Here is a 19,490-nt window from a genome sequence, read left to right as displayed (position 1 = left end):
CAGCCGTCTCCTATATGCAAAAATATCAAACTTGCAAGCTCAATGCTACGGGTGCAATCGCATCCAACATGTATGCAAGATAACAAGAAATGACAGCCTCAACAACGAGACCCCCGCCAAACCTCTTCCCAAGAAGATTCGATGGCAGCGTCCGCATCCTCAGCAACGAGATCCCCTCTGACATTCATAGTCATCTACCCCTCCTTAAGTGGAGATAAGCTTCTTGACCAACATCCTTTTATACCAATCCTCCACAATGAGACCCCCGCTAAACCTCTCTCCCAGAAGATTCGATGGCAGCGTCTGCAACCTCAGCAACGAGATCCCCTCTGACATTCATAGTCATCTACCCCTCCTTAAGAAGCGATAAGTTTCTTGACTATTGACTACAAATTGTGTGATGCAAAAGAATTACAGCAGGAACGACTCGCATACCACAAGCTAAATAGCCACTGAATTACACACATGGCATCCCAACTCTGAAATCAAAATAAGCCATAATCCGAGGACGGGTAATCAAATGGATCCGGGAGTATGTTGACTCTGTGCCAACATGAACTTATGAAGAAAGAGAAGGTGATACAACTTTGTGATACAACTTTGTGTTACAACTTTGTGTTACAACTTCTAGACACAACTTTATGTTACGACTTTGTGTAACAACTTTGTGTTACAAGTTTGTGTTACAACTTCTACATGAAGAGAGAGAATGTGTTACGACTTTGTGACACAACTTTGTGTTACAACTTTGTGTAACAACTTTGTGATACAACTTTGTGACACAACTTTATGTTACAACTTTGTGTAACAACTTTGTGTTACAACTTCCACATGTAGAGAGAGAAGGTGTTACAACTTTGTGTTACAACTTTGTGATACAACTTTGTGTTACAACTTTGTGATACGACTTTGTGTTACATGCAGAGAGAGAAGCTCTCCAACTTGTATAAATACCCCATAATGGAATGAAGCCCACACTCTTGGGGCATTGTGTTGAGTCTACATTGGTATTCCAAGCATTTGTCTCAAGTGTCCATGCTTCCTTGCACTGCACGTCCAAAAGCATGTCCTAACCTTGCAACCCTTCTCCCCTCTCCTCCAACCCTGCAACCCATCCTCTCCCTCTCCTCCTCCCTTCTCCCCCCTCCTCCTCCTCCTCCTCCTCCCTCCTCCTCCCTCCTCCTCCTCCTCCCTCCTCCTCCTCCTCCTCTCTCCTCCCTCTCCCTCCTCCTCCTTCCTCCTCTCTCTCTTACTTCACCCATGCTCTTACACCTTCTTCCTCTCCCACTCCTATGCTTGAGTTCCAGGGTTCAGAAGGAGGTTCCAAGGTTTAGAAGGAGTTCAGGGTTAGGAGGAGGATCCAAGGTTCAGAGTAAAGTACATGGTGGAGAACTCGTCTCCCTCGTAGATCATTGAGTTTAAGGGTTTAGGAAAGCATAGGAGTGGGAGAGGAAGAAGGTGTAAGAGCATGGGTGAAGTAAGAGAGAGAGGAGGAAGGAGGAGTAGGGAGGAGGAGGAGGGAAGAGGAGGAGGGAGAGGGAGGAGAGAGGAGGAGGAGGAGGAGGGAGGAGGAGGAGGAGGAGGGGAAGGGAGGAGGAGGAGGAGGAGGGAGGAGGGAGGAGGAGAGGGAGAGGGTGGGTTGCAGGGTTCGAGGAGAGGGGAGAAGGGTTGCAAGGTTAGGACATGCTTTTGGACATGCAGTGAAAGGAAGCATGGACACTTGAGACAAATGCTTGGAATACCAATGTAGACTCAACACAATGCCCCAAGAGTGTGGGCTTCATTCCATTATGGGGTATTTATACAAGTTGGAGAGCTTCTCTCTCTGCATGTAACACAAAGTCGTATCACAAAGTTGTAACACAAAGTTGTATCACAAAGTTGTATCACAAAGTTGTAACACCTTCTCTCTCTACATGTGGAAGTTGTAACACAAAGTTGTTACACAAAGTTGTAACATAAAGTTGTGTCACAAAGTTGTATCACAAAGTTGTTACACAAAGTTGTAACACAAAGTTGTGTCACAAAGTCGTAACACATTCTCTCTCTTCATGTAGAAGTTGTAACACAAACTTGTAACACAAAGTTGTTACACAAAGTCGTAACATAAAGTTGTGTCTAGAAGTTGTAACACAAAGTTGTAACACAAAGTTGTATCACAAAGTTGTATCACCTTCTCTTTCTTCATAAGTTCATGTTGGCACAGAGTCAACATACTCCCGGATCCATTTGATTACCCGTCCTCGGGTTATGGCTGTATAGTGGTAAGTATTCCTGCCTGTCACGCGGGTGACCCGGGTTCGATCCCCGGCAACGGCGCCAAATGTTGTCTCTTTCCTACTGCTTCCGTAGGAAGAGCTGGGTATTCTATGTTGCAGGGTTCCGAGGCTTTTTGTCACCTACAGATATATTGGGATTGTCGTTGTAGTATATATGTAGCTTAGGACCTCGAGTCGTGTTCCGGTGAGAGACGTAGGCTTAAGTGTGGTGAGTAAACATAATGCAAGCATGTGTAAAAGGCACGTAAACCATTGTTGTTGGGGTAATGAAGGCTTTCGCCTTCATTGGGGGTTGTAGGGTTTAGGAGGAGTTTAAGGGTTCAGAAGGAGGTTCCAGGGTTTAGAAGGAGTTCAGGGTTAGAAAGAGTTCCAGGGTTCAGAAGGAGGTTCCAAGGTTTAGAAGGAGTTCAGGGTTATGAGGAGGATCCAAGGTTCAGAGTAAAGTACATGGTGGAGAACTCGTCTCCCTCGTAGATCATTGAGTTTAAGGGTTTAGGAAAGCATAGGAGTGGGAGAGGAAGAAGGTGTAAGAGCATGGGTGAAGTAAGAGAGAGAGGAGGAAGGAGGAGGAGGGAGAGGGAGGAGAGAGGAGGAGGAGGAGGAGGGAGGAGGAGGAGGAGGGAGGAGGAGGGAGGAGGAGGAGGAGGAGGAGGGGGGAGAAGGGAGGAGGAGAGGGAGAGGATGGGTTGCAGGGTTGGAGGAGAGGGGAGAAGGGTTGCAAGGTTAGGACATGCTTTTGGACGTGCAGTGCAAGGAAGCATGGACACTTGAGACAAATGCTTGGAATACCAATGTAGACTCAACACAATGCCCCAAGAGTGTGGGCTTCATTCCATTATGGGGTATTTATACAAGTTGGAGAGCTTCTCTCTCTACATGTAACACAAAGTCGTATCACAAAGTTGTAACACAAAGTTGTATCACAAAGTTGTAACACAGTTGTGTCACAAAGTCGTAACACAAAGTTGTATCACTTTCTCTCTCTACATGTAGAAGTTGTAACACAAAGTTGTTACACAAAGTTGTAACACAAAGTTGTGTCTAGAAGTTGTAACACAAAGTTGTAACACAAAGTTGTATCACAAAAATGTATCACCTTCTCTTTCTTCATAAGTTCATGTTGGCACAGAGTCAACAATCAGCTTGGATCAGAACGATCCGGATGAAAAACCACCTATATTGAAGATGAAAAATCACGTGCCAAATGTCATCAATTATATATATATCAATGGACTTAAAAAACGAAAGCTTCGACTAATTAAATCATTAGTATGCACCTGCTCACAGTGCTCGAGAAGAACAAAAGTATCACTTTCATCGGTCCAATGTTTGGTGGAGTCTATTGCAAAGAGACCGCTACTATCTTTTCTCACTGTTGCATGGGGACCGTTGTAAGTAGTTCTAAACCATTTTACATCAAGAATGAAAATAGTAAATCGTCTGAAATCAATTTCATAGATGTCGCGTATGGTTCCACAATAATCCAACTATGAGGAGAGAAGATTGGTATCCGAAGCACTTGCTCGACTATCTTGTGTGAAGTTAGCCATGACTCCACAATCATATGTGACTCTCTTTGAATCGACACGTTCCACGCGAAAATGTTGTCCATATGACCATAATGCACTGTACTTTTTGTACCGTAAAAGAGCATCATTAAAACAATGAAGATGTACCTATTTTATAGCATATATTGCCACAAATAATTACTTAATTACGTCAAGAGATAAGAAACTTACATGCACCATACATCCAGATGATAACTCCCGCTCGCGCTCGTTTATTGTCTCTCCATCACGTTTGGCTTTACGTACAGCTAGTTGTAGCCAATCAAGTGACATGTGAGTAAGGAGAAGAGCCAAATCTCGTGGATATGGTTGTGATCGCCTGTACATTACTCTGAATCTAGTCCTTGCATTTATTCTTTCTGCTTTGGCCACTTCATATCTCTCAATCCACTTCTGCATCTCAGGGCTATTGAGGATACAAAACTTATTGAATTTCTCCATTTGCTCTTCGCTCATCTTTCTTTCAATCCCTTTTCCTTGGGGGACCTCGCCAATGATGCGATCATCATCCTTGTTGTGCCAAGCTTGCGGCATATCAGGATCCGTGGATGCAAGAAACTCTGTGATATATACTAATGACTCTTGCACAAGCCATCCCTCTGCCATGCTTGCTTCTAGTCTTGCTCTTTGTCTTACAAACCCCTTTAAAGTTTTCATAAACCGCTCGAGAAAAAACATCCATCGATTATGAACGGTACCTGCTATAGCCACCTCATCAACTATGTGCACAAGCAAGTGGACTTGAGTTGTCATAATGCTTGAGGGAAAGTGCTTCTCAAGCAAGCATACGGCTTCGATGGATTCCACCCTAGCCTTATCGATGCTCGATATAGAGATCTCTTTTTGAGATATCCACCTATTTCACATGTCCATGCATATGTAAGATATTTGAGATATCCACCTATTTCACATGTCCATGAAGAAAATACATAATGCGAATTGATAGTAAGCATACCTCACAATACCACAGATCTTGAATATAGCATTTCTAACATCTTCTTGTAAGCACCCTTTTATTGTAATTGGAAGGATGAACTATCAAAGCAACAATGAAATCATGTCAACAATATAACATAATAATAATTACGCTAATGCATCACTATTATCGGTACACTAATTCTACTTAGAATACCTGTAAGACCTTGTGCCAATCATGGGACTTGAGGCCACTAAGCTTATTGTCCTTTGAAAATGCTCCTTTCAAGCAACGCATGTACCCTGTCGGTGTTTGAAAAGAGGCAATGTCTGCCTTGATCGCTGCCTCCTCCCTCGTAGAGAGGATCCACGTTGCTTTCGGGAGGACAACTTTTCCTGAAGCATGCACTTGGGGCCACAAACGAGACATCCTATTCATAGCACGCAAGTCTTCTCGCACTCCTCTTGAGTCCTTGGAACCAACCAAGTGTGCCCAAATGGTAGCCCCCACATTCTTAAAGATATGCATGGGATCCAAGAGATGATTGATTTGTAACTGACCCCAATAAGGAAGCTCGTGAAAGATCGATAGCCTCTTCATACCAGGAGGAGATTCCTCTCCATTCTCCCTCCAAGCTTGAATCCAATCACTTGCTTTCAAATATGATGGTGGTGGATCAAGCTGACCTCCACGTGCGAGATAGTCGAGCGGAAGGTATCGAGCATGACCTTCATAAACATTTTTTCTCATATGTTTGGAGTAGCATGCAAGCGATTTCAGAGCGGGTCCACAAACAGGACAAGCATGGTACCCACTTGTAACAAGTCCTGCACGCGTGCATGAATATGTTAGTACAAGACATGCGTGCAAAAGAGAGTAAAAAAAGCATAATCCCTCATTGTACATGTAAAGACATAACCACGTACCTGCGCACTCTCCATATCCTGGGTAGTCATGCATGGTCCACATCAAGATACCCCTGACCAAAATATCATTGGTATGCCTAGGAGCTCTGGAAATATCAAAGACCTGCACTCCTCTCCATAATATCTGTAACTCCTCTATCAAAGGTGCCATGTACACGTCCATGTTTTTTGCCTTGTACTTTCCTGGCACAAGTAGTGCAAGCATGAGGTGTCCCTTTTTTATTGTTAGCCATGGTGGGATATTGTAATTCACCACGACTATGGGCCATGTCGACCAAGATGTCGAGCGTAGCCCGAAAGGATTCACGCCGTCCATGGCTAGCCCAAGATGTAAGTTGCGTGGCTCTCTCGCAAAGTCCGGCCACTGATTATCTATGTGCTTCCAAGCTGCACAATCTGCGGGAATCCTCAATGTGTGATCAGTGGACCGATGAGATGCATGCCATGTCATCAACTCCGCTATGGATTTGCATCGAAACATGTGTTGTATTCTTGCAATGATGGGAAAGTGTCTTAAGACCTTTACCGGTATCCTCTCACCCTGCAAGTCATCTCTATATCGTTGTTCCCCACACTTTGGACAACTAGCCAAATCTCCATGATCACGATGAAAGAGAATACAATCATTACGGCAAGCATGGATGGTATCATAATCCATACCCACCATTGTTAGCATCTTTTTCGCTTCATCTCTTGATGCGGGCATGGTATTTGGTGCAGGCAACATCTTTTGGAGCAACTTATGACAAAGACACTATCCAAATGATGATTCTCAAAACAAACAATATCCAAATAATGAGTCAAATTAATGCAAGGGCTAACCTCATTAAGGCCGAGACACTTGTATCTGACCACCCATACTGTACTTGTAGATTCAAGATTGAGAGACAAGCACATAGTTTAGACATCCTTGCACCCTCGTACAATTGTGTTGATTGCAACTCTCGCATTTTCACCTCAGACTCTGACATCACGTGTACGTGGGATGTAGTGCCCTAAAAATGGAATCCATCATGTCGACCATACCCTCGTCGTCATCCGGGAGACTATAGTCTTGTTGAAAGTGAGAAGGTATATGTGTACCCTCGTCACCCTCCTCATCCTGTCATAAGCTCATTCGTGTAAATAGAAGATCTTCTATTTCCGGGTATACAATAAGATTGCGAACTTAAATAGCTTTGACTTACCGATGATCCATCAACATGTGCAACACCAATGGGGGGTACTGGTTCCGGCTCCTCCCCATACATCCGCAAGTGGCGCATGATAATACGACATTGATGTCGTACTTCTTGCTTGTAATGAGTGCAATGACAATATAACCTCTCCGTAAGCCACTTCGTGCTCCCGGGCGTTGGCGCATCATCGGATGAGCTTCCACTCGTCCCTTCCATCTACACTTATAAAACCACAACATAAGCATGAAGAGGAGATATTGACAATTATGAGCATAGCATGTTTAATTTGAGCTTCTCTTGAGGCCATATAAAAAGAATGACGTCGCTATATAGTAAGGATTGAAACAAAAAATCCTATATAGTAAGGCTATACAATATGAGGAGATATATACAATTATAAGCATAGCATGTTTGAGCTTCACTGGAGGCCATACAAAAAAATAAACAGTAAGCATCACTATATAGCGACGCTCTGTTCCGTCGCTATATAGCGACGCTCTGCGACGTTTTTAATTCAAAACATCGCTATATAGCGACACTTTAAATTAAAAACTTCGCTATATAGCGACGCTGTGGGTTAAAACCCGAAACGCCGAAACGCGCGGCGTTTTGCTCAAGCCATTCCTAATCTCTCAAGTAAGCAACCCAAAATCTCCTCCCACCTATTTTCGATGACCTCCCATCTATTCCAAGCAACCTCCCACTCCATTTTCCACTCCTCACCCTTCTCCTACCTCTTGTACTCCCTCTCTCTCCTTTTTCCCTCTTTGGTTTCCAGAAAGAAAGTTCTTCAAGAGGTGAGTTTGTTTCAACAATGTATGTTGTTTGTTTGTTAGCTTTGGTTTTGTGAGTGTTTCTACTTGTATTGCTAAAGTTGTAAACTAGTTTTCATGCATGATTTGAAAGGATTGAAACAAAAAACGAAATTTCAAGAAAGAAAGAAAGAAAACTCACCTCTTCTTCCTATATTTCTCTTCCTTCTCTTTCTCCTTGTCTCCTCAATCTCCTCCTTTCCTTGTCTCCTCAATCTTCTCTTTCCTTGTCTCCTTTCAAGAAGTTGCTTTTGTGATCTCCTCTTTCCACTAACATCTTATTTGAAAAAATGGGTTGTTTTCTCTCTTTTGTAGGACCAGCCTACTACACCGAGCGGGACATACTCTCTCTTTTGTGGGGCCAGTCCACTACACCGAGCGGGACATACTTTTACAGGTAAGTGCTTCCTCTTCTTTTCATTTAATATTTTTGTTATTTGCGTTGGCCTGCAGCTAGCGCCTTAAGCGCTAGCTACAGTGATGGGCGTAGGAACCCTCTCTTCCCCTCTCTCTCTTTCCGTCTTCCCCCTTCTCTTTTTCTCATTTTTCCCCCTTCTCTTTTTTCCCTCTTCTCTTATTCTCTCTTTCCCCCTTCTCTCTTTCCCCCTCTCTCTTTTCCCTTCTCTCTTTCCTTTCCCTCTTATTCTCTATTTCCTTTCCCTCTTATTCTCTTATGCTTATGCTTCTCTCATTCCCCCTTCTCTATTTCCCCCTTCTCTCATTCGCATAAGCTCTTTTTCCGCATGAGCATAAGCTCCTTCTCTATTTCCATATGAGCATAAGCATGAGCTTATGCTTATGCTTATGCTTAAGCATAAGCATGAGCATAAACTCATGCTTATGCTCATGCATGCGCATGAGCTTATGCGTAAGTTTCCACATAAGCTTATGCGGAAATAGAGAATGAGAGACGCTTATGCTTCTCTCATTCTCTTTTTCCGCATAAGCTCCTTCTCTTTTTCTGCATAAGCTCCTTCTCTATTTCCGCATGAGCATAAGCATGAGCTTATGCTTATGCTTATGCATAAGCATGAGCATAAACTCATGCTTATGCTCATGCATGAGCATGAGCTTATGCGTAAGTTTCCGCATAAGCTTATGCGGAAATAGAGAATGAGAGAAGCTTATGCTTCTCTCATTCTCTTTTTCCGCATAAGCTCCTTCTCTTTTTCTGCATAAGCTCCTTCTCTATTTCCGCATGAGCATAAGCATGAGCTTATGCTTATGCTTATGCTTAAGCATAAGCATAAGCATAAGCTCATGCTTATGCTCATGCATGAGCATGAGCTTATGCGTAAGTTTCCACATAAGCTTATGCGGAAATAGAGAATGAGAGAAGCTTATGCTTCTCTCATTCTCTTTTTCCACATAAGCTCCTTCTCTTTTTCCGCATAAGCTCCTTCTCTATTTCCGCATGAGCATAAGCTCATGCTTATGCTCATGCATGAGCATGAGCTTATGCGTAAGTTTCCGCATAAGCTTATGCAGAAATAGAGAATGAGATAAGCTTATGCGGAAATAGAGAATGAGAGAAGCTTATGCTTCTCTCATTCTCTTTTTCTGCATAAGCTCTTTCTCTTTTTTCGCATGAGCATAAGCTCCTTCTCTATTTCCACATAAGCATAATCTCTTTCTCTTTTTAAGCATAAGCATAAGCTCATGCTTATGCTCATGCATGAGCATGAGCTTATGCTTAAGTTTCCGCATAAGCTCTTTCTCTTTTTCCGCATGAGCATAAGCATGAGCTTATGCTTATGCTTATGCTTAAGCATAAGCATAAGCATAAGCTCATGCTTATGCTCATGCATGAGCATGAGCTTATGCTTAAGTTTCCGCATAAGCTCTTTCTCTTTTTCCGCATGAGCATAAGCATGAGCTTATGCTTATGCTTATGCTTAAGCATAAGCATAAGCATAAGCTCATGCTTATGCTCATGCATGAGCATGAGCTTATGCGTAAGTTTTCGCATAAGCTTATGCGGAAATAGACAATGAGAGAAGCTTATGCTTCTCTCATTCTCTTTTTCCGCATAAGCTTCTCTCATTCTCTATTTCCGCATAAGCTTAAGCTTCTCTCATTCTCTATTTCCGCATAAGCTTATGCAGAAACTTACGCATAAGCTCATGCTCATGCATGAGCATAAGCATAAGCTCATGCTTATGCTCATGCGGAAATAGAGAATGAGAGAAGCTTATGCTTCTCTCATTCTCTTTTTCCGCATAAGCTCTTTCTCTTTTTCCGCATGAGCATCAGCTCCTTCTCTATTTCCGCATGAGAATAAGCTCCTTCTCTATTTCCGCATAAGCATAAGCTCTTTCTCTTTTTAAGCATAAGCATAAGCTCATGCTTATGCTCATGCATGAGCATGAGCTTATGCTTAAGTTTCCGCATAAGCTTATGCGGAAATAGAGAATGAGAGAAGCTTATGCTCCTCTCATTCTCTTTTTCCACATAAGCTCTTTCTCTTTTTCCGCATAAGCATAAGCTCCTTCTCTATTTCCGCATGAGCATAAGCTCATGCTTATGCTCATGCACGAACATGAGCTTATGCGTAAGTTTCCGCATAAGCTCTTTCTCTTTTTCCGCATGAGCATAAGCTCCTTCTCTATTTCCGCATGAGCATAAGCTCATGTTTATGCTCATGCATGAGCATGAGCTTATGCGTAAGTTTCCGCATAAGCTTATGCGGAAATAGAGAATGAGAGAGGCAAAACCCAAGTAAAATACATCATAATGTGTAAAGGTCTATGGCCCTACATCCAAGTCATGAAGCATATTGACATCAATATAGATGATGATGATATTGAAGAACAAGCATTGTCCATCATTGCACTTAACCTCCATCGAAAACTCATTCATCTTCTGGTGGGAGCCATGTCATCAAAGATATCTTGGAATCAACTCTATGGAGCAAGTGGCACAAGCACTCTCGTATTGCACTCAAAGTCAAATTGTGTGGTTTAGGATTTTTTGAAATGGAAAACTAGGTGATTTTATTAGTGAAATCCACAGTATCACAATGCAATTGGACACTATTAATGCTAAGGTGGAAGAGGAGGATGCTATTGCAGTGCTCTAGAAGAGCATGCTCGAGCCATATCAGAACCTCTTCACAACCTTAAAGCATCTCCCCGATCCAAATTTCGAAAGAATTATTAGTGCTTTGGTCGGTGAAGAGTGCAACATCAAGGCAGTGCACCTACATCAACTCAAGGGTAGGCCCTATCCATGGTCATAGAAAGAAGAAAAAGGGATTCAAATGTTGTTTTAGTTAGAAAAAGATTCATGATGAGGCCCATTGTTTTTTGAAAGACCCATCACAAAGAAAGTATCATTATTGTGGTGAAATGGGTCATCTTGCAAAGGATTATAAGAAGCCACGTGAAGCAAGCAACTTGTAAGATCATCAAATGACACCTATGATGGACTCCTCTAAGAGAGAAATAGGAATATGCATCTTGTATAGTGGCATTTTGCTGCTACATGCTATGTAATCTTGTATGCAATGCTCAACATGTAAGTTTAACATGTTAAAATTGAGAGGGGATGTTGGGAATCCCTTCCTATTGGAAGCAAGAAAGTGCATGGGTAAGTGGGGCTAGCAAGCCAATGCGATGAAGGCTTGTGGATTGGGTATGACCTTAACTCCTAATCTTTGTATAAGAATACACATGATTGGAATGTGTGCGTATAGAATGAAATCCAACCTAGAAGTTGGATAGCTCTTGGTCTCTCATCTCTCTTGTCTCCCACATTTGAGTTCTTGAGAGCTTCTTGATCTTGAGTGAGCTTCCACTCCCTTGAGCATTCCGATCCTATATTTCTTACACTTATACTCACATGTGTGATTGGGACACCAAGCTTCACATAGTGTTATGGGCATATTGGATAGCCTATAAGGTAACAACTAACCTTACTCCTTTCTGCATGCACTACAACACACGGATCCTATTGCGACGTTTAAGTATTGACGTTTAGCGTGCGTGGCTCGCTAATCATCGGTATAGGAAGCAGGCTTCGTTAATGGTTGCTATATAGGGACTTTAATCAAACGTCACTATATAGCGACGTTTGCTAAAGTCGCTATATAGTGACTTTTATCAAAATTGTAAGTGTCATTATATAGTGACACTGAGATACTTTTTTATAGCGACATTTTACAAGGAGTTTTTTTTCTCATATCGACCTTAAAAGTTAGTTTTCTCCAATGGTAATTTTTTTTTAATTTTCATACATATTTGATCTTTTGAGAGAATAAAAGTACGAGAGCATGTACATCAAGCCTTTGAAGCTCATATATTCATGTCCAAGTTTGAGATGAAAAAAATCAATGAAGAGCATTTACATCAACGGTTTCACATCTTGAGCCAAGACTAACACGTCAAAAAAGTCTATCTCTAACTCTATACCGAGTTGATCTCCTATATCATTATCGTACTCTAGCATCGTACATTCAACTAAAATTACTTGATCATCTTCTTCAATAAAGTGTGGTGATTCTTGATGATCGTGTCTTCTTCCTCAATATCGTGATCATAGTAGTAGTAGTAGTAGTTTGCAGATACTTCGCCATGTATATCATTTTGTATATCGGCTCGTTTGAGCGATTTTGTATCACCCTTTTCGAAAGGGTAATTTTGTAACAAGCAATGTTGGATATCTTCGACGTGTATATGCTTTTGTTGCTCAATCATTTCATTTGAGCAATTTTGTATCACCCTTTTCGCAAGGGAAATTTTATAATGAAAAACTTTTTTTTTTGTAATTACCAAAAAAAAAACATTAGTGGGGCAAAACAGGGCTTGCTATGGCCCTATTTAGCCCTCGGGGGGGTCACTATGTATAAACCCTCTATACCACGTGCGTTCAAGGCATATTTCTAAAATCCCTTATCTGTAAATTTTTCATTAATAAAATGTACCCCTTTTCTATACAAATCTGTAAATTTTTTTGAAAACTATTTTAAATAGTCCCTTATGTATATTTATTTCTGTAAATTTTAGAAATAAAAAATATCCTTCTGTTGAACTCACGTGATAGGGTTACATATGATGAGTGGCCCCCCCGAGATTTAGCCCCACATGCTTTTTTTTAAGTTCTGTTAATCGTCGCTTTATAGCGACGTTTACCAATGTCGCTATATAGCGACGTTTTCCAGTGTCGCTATATAGCGACGTTTTCCAGTGTCGCTATATAGCGACGTTTACCAGTGTCACTATATAGCGATGTTAACTAGCGTCATTATATAGCAACGCTTATATAGCGATCGTTCCTTTTCGACGCTTATAACGACGTTAATAACGACCTTTGTGCCCATTTTTTTTAAAAAAATTAGTGTAAAAAACGTCAGTATTTTCATCGAAAAAAGGTCTATGCCTTGTAGTGATGGATTTTGGTTTGGGAGTAATGGTACTATTGGAACTTTTTGTCCCAACTTTAAGGATTAATGCGAACATCATCTCAATGAATAAGAGGTTGTATAGAAATGGTTACACTAACTTGCTGAGCTAGACGAGCTTTCGCTCCGGGCAGCTTGGACGGGCATCTTCCTCTTGGCTCATATGGTGATCTACATCTTCTTCGCTAGATTCATCAATTGGATCCGGCATTGGTAGTGGCATCTCCACATCCACATCTCGATCTTCAAAAATTTGCTTACTTCGTGGTGCAACTTGGATCAGTACCACCATCTTGGATCAGAATGATCCGGATGAAAAACCACCTATATTGAAGATGGGTGCCAAATGTCGTCAATTATATATATATCAATAGACTTTAAAAACGAAAGCTTCGACTAATTAAATCATTAGTATGCACCGTGCGCATCTTCCTCTTGGCTCATATGGTGATCTACATCTTCTTCGCTAGATTCATCAATTGGATCCGGCATTGGTAGTGGCATCTCCATATCCACATCTCGATCTTCAAAAATTTGCTTACTTCGTGGTGCAACTTGGATCAGTACCACCATCTTGGATCAGAACGATCCGGATGAAAAACCACCTATATTGAAGATGGGTGCCAAATGTCGTCAATTATATATATATCAATGGACTTTAAAAACAAAAGCTTCGACTAATTAAATCATTAGTATGCACCGGATACCAATATTCTCTCCTCACAGTTGGATTATTGTGGAACCATACGCGACATCTATGAAATTGATTTTAGACAATTCACTATTTTCATTCTTGATGTAAAATGGTTCAGAACTACTTAAACGGTCCCCATGCGACAGTGAGAAAAGATAGTAGCAGTCTCTTTGCAATAGACTCCACCAAACATTGGACCAATAAAAGTGATACTTTTGTTCTTCCCGAGCACTGTGAGCAGGTGCTCGGCTATCTTGTGTGAAGTTAGCCATGACTCCACAATCATACGTGACTCTCTTTGAATCGATGCGTTCCACGTGAAAATGTCGTCCATATGACCATAATGCACTGTACTTTTTGTACAATAAAAGAGCATCATTAAAACAATGAAGATGCACTTATTTTTTAGCATATATTGCCACAAATAATTACTTAATTACGTCAAGAGATAAGAAACTTACATGCACCATACATCCAGATGATAACTCTTGCTCGCGCTCGCTTATTGTCTCTCCATCACGTTCGGCTTTACGTAGAGCCAGTTGTAGCCAATTAAGTGACATGTGAGTAGGGAGGAGAGCCAGATCTCGTGGATATGGTTGTGCTCGCCTGTACATTACTCTGAATCTCGTCCTTGCATTTATTCTTTTTGCTTTGGCCACTTCATATCTCTCAATCCACTTCTGCATCTCAGGGCTATTGAGGATACAAAACTTATTGAATTTCTCCATTTGCTCTTCGCTCATCTTTCTTTCAATCCCTTTTCCTTGGGGAACCTCACCAATGATGCGATCATCATCCTTGCTGTGCCAAGCTTGCCGCATATCAGGATCCGTGGATGCAAGAAACTCTGTGATATATACTAATGACTCTTGCACAAGCCATCCCTTTGCCATGCTTGCTTCCGGTCTTGCTCTTTGTCTTACAAACCCCTTTAAAGTTTTCATAAACCGCTCGAGAAAAAACATCCATCGACTATGAACGGTACCTGCTATAGCCACCTCATCAACTATGTGCACAAGCAAGTGGACTTGAGTTGTCATAATGCTCGAGGGAAAGTGCTTCTCAAGCAAGCATACGGCTTCGATGGATTCCACCCTAGCCTTATCGATGCTCGATATAGAGATCTCTTTTTGAGATATCCACCTATTTCACATGTCCATGCATATGTAAGATATTTGAGATATCCACCTATTTCACATGTCCATGAAGAAAATACATAATGCGATTTGATAGTAAGCATACCTCACAATACCACAGATCTTGAATATAGCATTTCTAACATCTTCTTGTAAGCACCCTTTTATTGTAATTAGGAGGATGAACTATCAAAGCAACAATGAAGTCATGTCAACAATATAACATAATGATAATTACGCTAACGCATCACTATTATCGGTACACTAATTCTACTTAGAATACCTGTAAGACCTTGTGCCAATCATGGGACTTGAGGCCACTAAGCTTATTGTCCTTTGAAAATGCTCCTTTCAAGCAACGCATGTACCCTGTCGGTGTTTGAAAAGAGGCAATGTCTGCCTTGACCGCTGCCTCCTCCCTCGTAGAGAGGATCCACGTTGCTTTCAGGAGGGCAACTTTTCCCAAAGCATGCACTTGGGGCCACAAACGAGACATCCTATTCATAGCACGCAATTCTTCTCGCACTCCTCTCGAGTCCTTGGAACCAACCAAGTGTGCCCAAATAGTAGCCCCCACATTCTTGAAGATATGCATGGGATCCAAGAGATGATTGATTTGTAACTAACCCCAATAAGGAAGCTCGTGAAAGATCGATAGCCTCTTCATACCAGGAGGAGGTTCCTCTCCATTCGCCCTCCAAGCTTGAATCCAATCACTTGCCTTCAAATATGATGGTGGTGGATCAAGCTGACCTCCATCTGCGAGATGGTCAAGCGAAAGGTATCGAGCATGACCTTCATAAAAATTTTTCCTCATATGTTTGGAGTAGCGTGCAAGCGATTTCATAGCCGGTCCACAAACAGGACAAGCATGGTACCCACTTGTAACAAGTCCTGCACGCGTGCATGAATGTGTTAGTACAAGACATGCGTGCAAAAGAGAGTTAAAAAAGCATAATCCCTCATTGTACATGTAAAGACACAACCACGTACCTGTGCACTCTCCATATCCTGGGTAGTCATGCATGGTCCACATCAAGATACCCCTGACCAAAATATCATTGGTATGTCTAGGAGCTCTGGAAATATCAAAGACCTGCACTCCTCTCCATAATATCTGTAACTCCTCTATCAAAGGTGCCATGTACACATCCATGTTTTTTGCCTTGTACTTTCCTGGCACAAGTAGTGCAAGCATGAGGTGTCCCTTTTTTATTGTTACCCATGGTGGGATATTGTAATTCACCACGACTATGGGCCATGTCGACCAGGATGTCGAGCGTAACCCGAAAGGATTCATGCCGTCCATGGCTAGCCCAAGATGTAAGTTGCGTGGCTCCCTCGCAAAGTTCGGCCACTGATTATCTATGTGCTTCCAAGCTACACAATCTGCGGGAATCCTCAATGTGTCATCAGTGGACCGAAGAGATGCATGCCATGCCATCAACTCCGCTATGGATTTGCATCGAAACATGTGTTGTATTCTTGCAATGATGGGAAAGTGTCTTAAGACCTTTACCGGTATCCGCTCACCCTGCAAGTCATCTCTATATCATTGTTCCCCACACTTTGCACAACTAGCCAAATCTCCATGCTCACGACGAAAGAGAATACAATCATTACGGCAAGCATGGATGGTATCATAATCCATACCCACCGTTGTTAGCATGTTTTTCGCTTCATCTCTTGATGCGGGCATGGTATTTGGTGCAGGCAACATCTTCTGGAGTAACCTATGACAAAGACAGTATCCAAATGATGATTCTCAAAACAAACAATATCCAAATAATGAGTCAAATTAATGCAAGGGCTAACCTCATTAAGGCCGAGACACTTGTATCCGACCACCCATACTGTACTTGTAGATTCAAGATTGAGAGACAAGCATGTAGTTTAGACATCCTAGCACCCTCGTACAATTGTGTTGATTGCAACTTTTGCATTTTGACCTCAGACTCTAACATCACGTGTACGTGGGATGTAGTGCCCCTAAAAATGGAATCCATCATGTCGACCATACCCTCGTCGTCATCCGAGAGACTATAGTCTTGCTGAAAGTGAGAAGGTATATGTGTACCCTCGTTAACCTCCTCATCCTGTTTTAAGATTTCGTGTAAATATAAGATCTTCTATTTCCTGATATACAATAAGATTGCAAACTTAAATAGCTTTGACTTACCGATGAGCCATCAACATGTGCAACACCAATGGGGGTACTGGTTCTGGTTCCTCCCCATACATCCGCAAGTGGCGCATGATAATACGACGTTGATGTCGTACTTCTCGCTTGCAATGAGTGCAATGACAGTATAACCTTTTCGTAAGCCACTTCCTGCTCCCGGGCGTTGGCGCATCATCGGACGAGCTTCCACTCGTCCCTTCCATCTACACTTATAAAATCACAACATAAGCATGAGGAGGACATATTGACAATTATAAAAAAGCATGTTTGAGCTTCTCTTGATGCCACATCAAAAAAATGACAGTAAGCGTCGCTATATAGCGATGCTTTACTCTGTTCTGTCGCTATATAGTGATGTTTTTAATTAAAAACGTCACTATATAGCGACGGATTAGCATCGCTATATAGCGATGCTGTGGGTTAAAACCCGAAACGCTGAAATGCGCGGCGTTTTGCTCATTCCATTCTCTAATCTCTCAAGTAAGCAACCCAAAATCTCCTCCCACCTATTTTCGACGACCTCCCACCTATTCCAAGCAACCTCCCACTCTATTTCCCACTCCTCAACCTTCTCCTACCTCTTGTACTCCCTCTCTATCCTTTTCCCTCTTTGGTTTCTTGAAAGAAAGTTCTTCAAGAGGTGAGTTTTTTTCAACAATGTAGGTTGTTTGTTTGTTAGCTTTAGTTTTGTGAGTGTTTCTTCTTGTATTGCTAAACCTGTAAACTAGTTTTCATGCTTGTTTTGAAAGGATTGAAACAAAAAATGAGATTTCAAGAAAGAAAGAAAACTCACCTCTTTTTTCTGTATTTCTCTTCCTTCTCTTTCTCCTTGTCTCCTCAATCTCCTCCTTTGTCTCCTCAATCTCCTCCCTTCAAGAAGTTGCTTTTGTAATCTCCTCCCTTCAAGAAGTTGCTTTTGTAATCTCCTCCTTCCATTAACATCTTATTTGAAAAAATGGGTTGTTTTCTCTCTTTTGTAGGGCCAGTCCACTACACCGAGCGGGACATACTATTTCAAGTAAGTGCTTCCTCTTTTTTCCATTTATTATTTTTGTTATTTGCATTGGCGTGCAACTAGCACCTTAAGCGCCAGCTGCAGTGATGGGCGTAGGAACCCTCTCTTCCCCTCCCACTCTTTCCTTCTTCCCCCTTCTCTTATTCTCTTTTTTCCCCCTTCTCTTTTTTCCCTCTTCTCTTATTCTCTCTTTCCCCCTTCTCTATTTCCCCCTCATCTCTTTTCCCTTCTCTCTTTCCTTTCCCTCTTATTCTCTATTTCCTTTCCCTCTTATTCTCTTATGCTTATGCTTCTCTCATTCCCCCTTCTCTCTTTCCCCCTTCTCTATTTTCCCCTTCTCTCATTCGCATAAGCTCATGCTCATGCATGAGCATAAGCATGAGCTTATGCTTATGCTAATGCTTAAGCATAAGCATAATATTCTCTTATGCTTATGCTTCTCTCATTCCCCCTTCTCTCTTTCCCCCTTCTCTATTTCCCCCTTCTCTCATTCGCATAAGCTCATGCTCATGCATGAGCATAAGCATGAGCTTATGCTTAGCATAAGCATAAGCTCATGCTTATCCTCATGCATGAGCATGAGCTTATGCTTAAGTTTCCCCCTTCTTTATTTCTCTATTTCAACATAAGCTTATGCATAAGCATGAGCTTATGCGGAAATAGAGCATAAGCTCATAAGCATGAGCTTATGCTTCTCTCATTCTCTATTTCCGCATAAGCTCATTCTCTATTTATTTATGCATGAGCTTATGCTTATGCATGAGCTTATGCGGAAATAGAGAATGAGAGAAGCATAAGCTCATGCTTATGCTTCTCTCATTCTCTATTTCTGCATAAGCTCCTTCTCTATTTCCACATGAGCATAAGCATGAGCTTATGCTCATGCTCATGCATGAGCATGAGCTTATGCTTAAGTTTCTGCATAAGCTCATGCTTATGCATGAGCTTATGCAGAAATGGAGAATGAGAGAAGCTTATGCCGAAACTCATTCTCTATTTCTGCATAAGCTCCTTCTCTATTTCCGCATGAGCATAAGCATGAGCTTATGCTTATGATTATGCTTATGCAAGCATAAGCATAAGCTCATGCTTATGCTCATGCATGAGCGCGAGCTTATGCTTAAGTTATTTCCGCATGAGCATAAGCATGAGCTTATGCTTATGCTTATGCTTATGCATAATATGCATAAGCTCATGCTTATGCTCATGCATGAGCATGAGCTTATGCTTAAGTTTTCGCATAAGCTCATGCTTATGCATGAGCTTATGCAGAAATAGAGAATGAGAGAAGCTTATGCGGAAACTCATTCTCTATTTCTGCATAAGCTCCTTCTCTACTTCTGCATGAGCATAAGCATGAGCTTATGCTTATGCTTATGCATA

This window comes from Dipteris shenzhenensis, chromosome 5, assembly GCF_047967505.1.
Source record: "Dipteris shenzhenensis isolate YYH24624 ecotype China chromosome 5, Dip_SZ_1.0, whole genome shotgun sequence".
In the NCBI taxonomy this organism is placed as follows: domain Eukaryota; kingdom Viridiplantae; phylum Streptophyta; class Polypodiopsida; order Gleicheniales; family Dipteridaceae; genus Dipteris; species Dipteris shenzhenensis.
Note: the sequence above shows the minus strand (reverse complement) of the source record.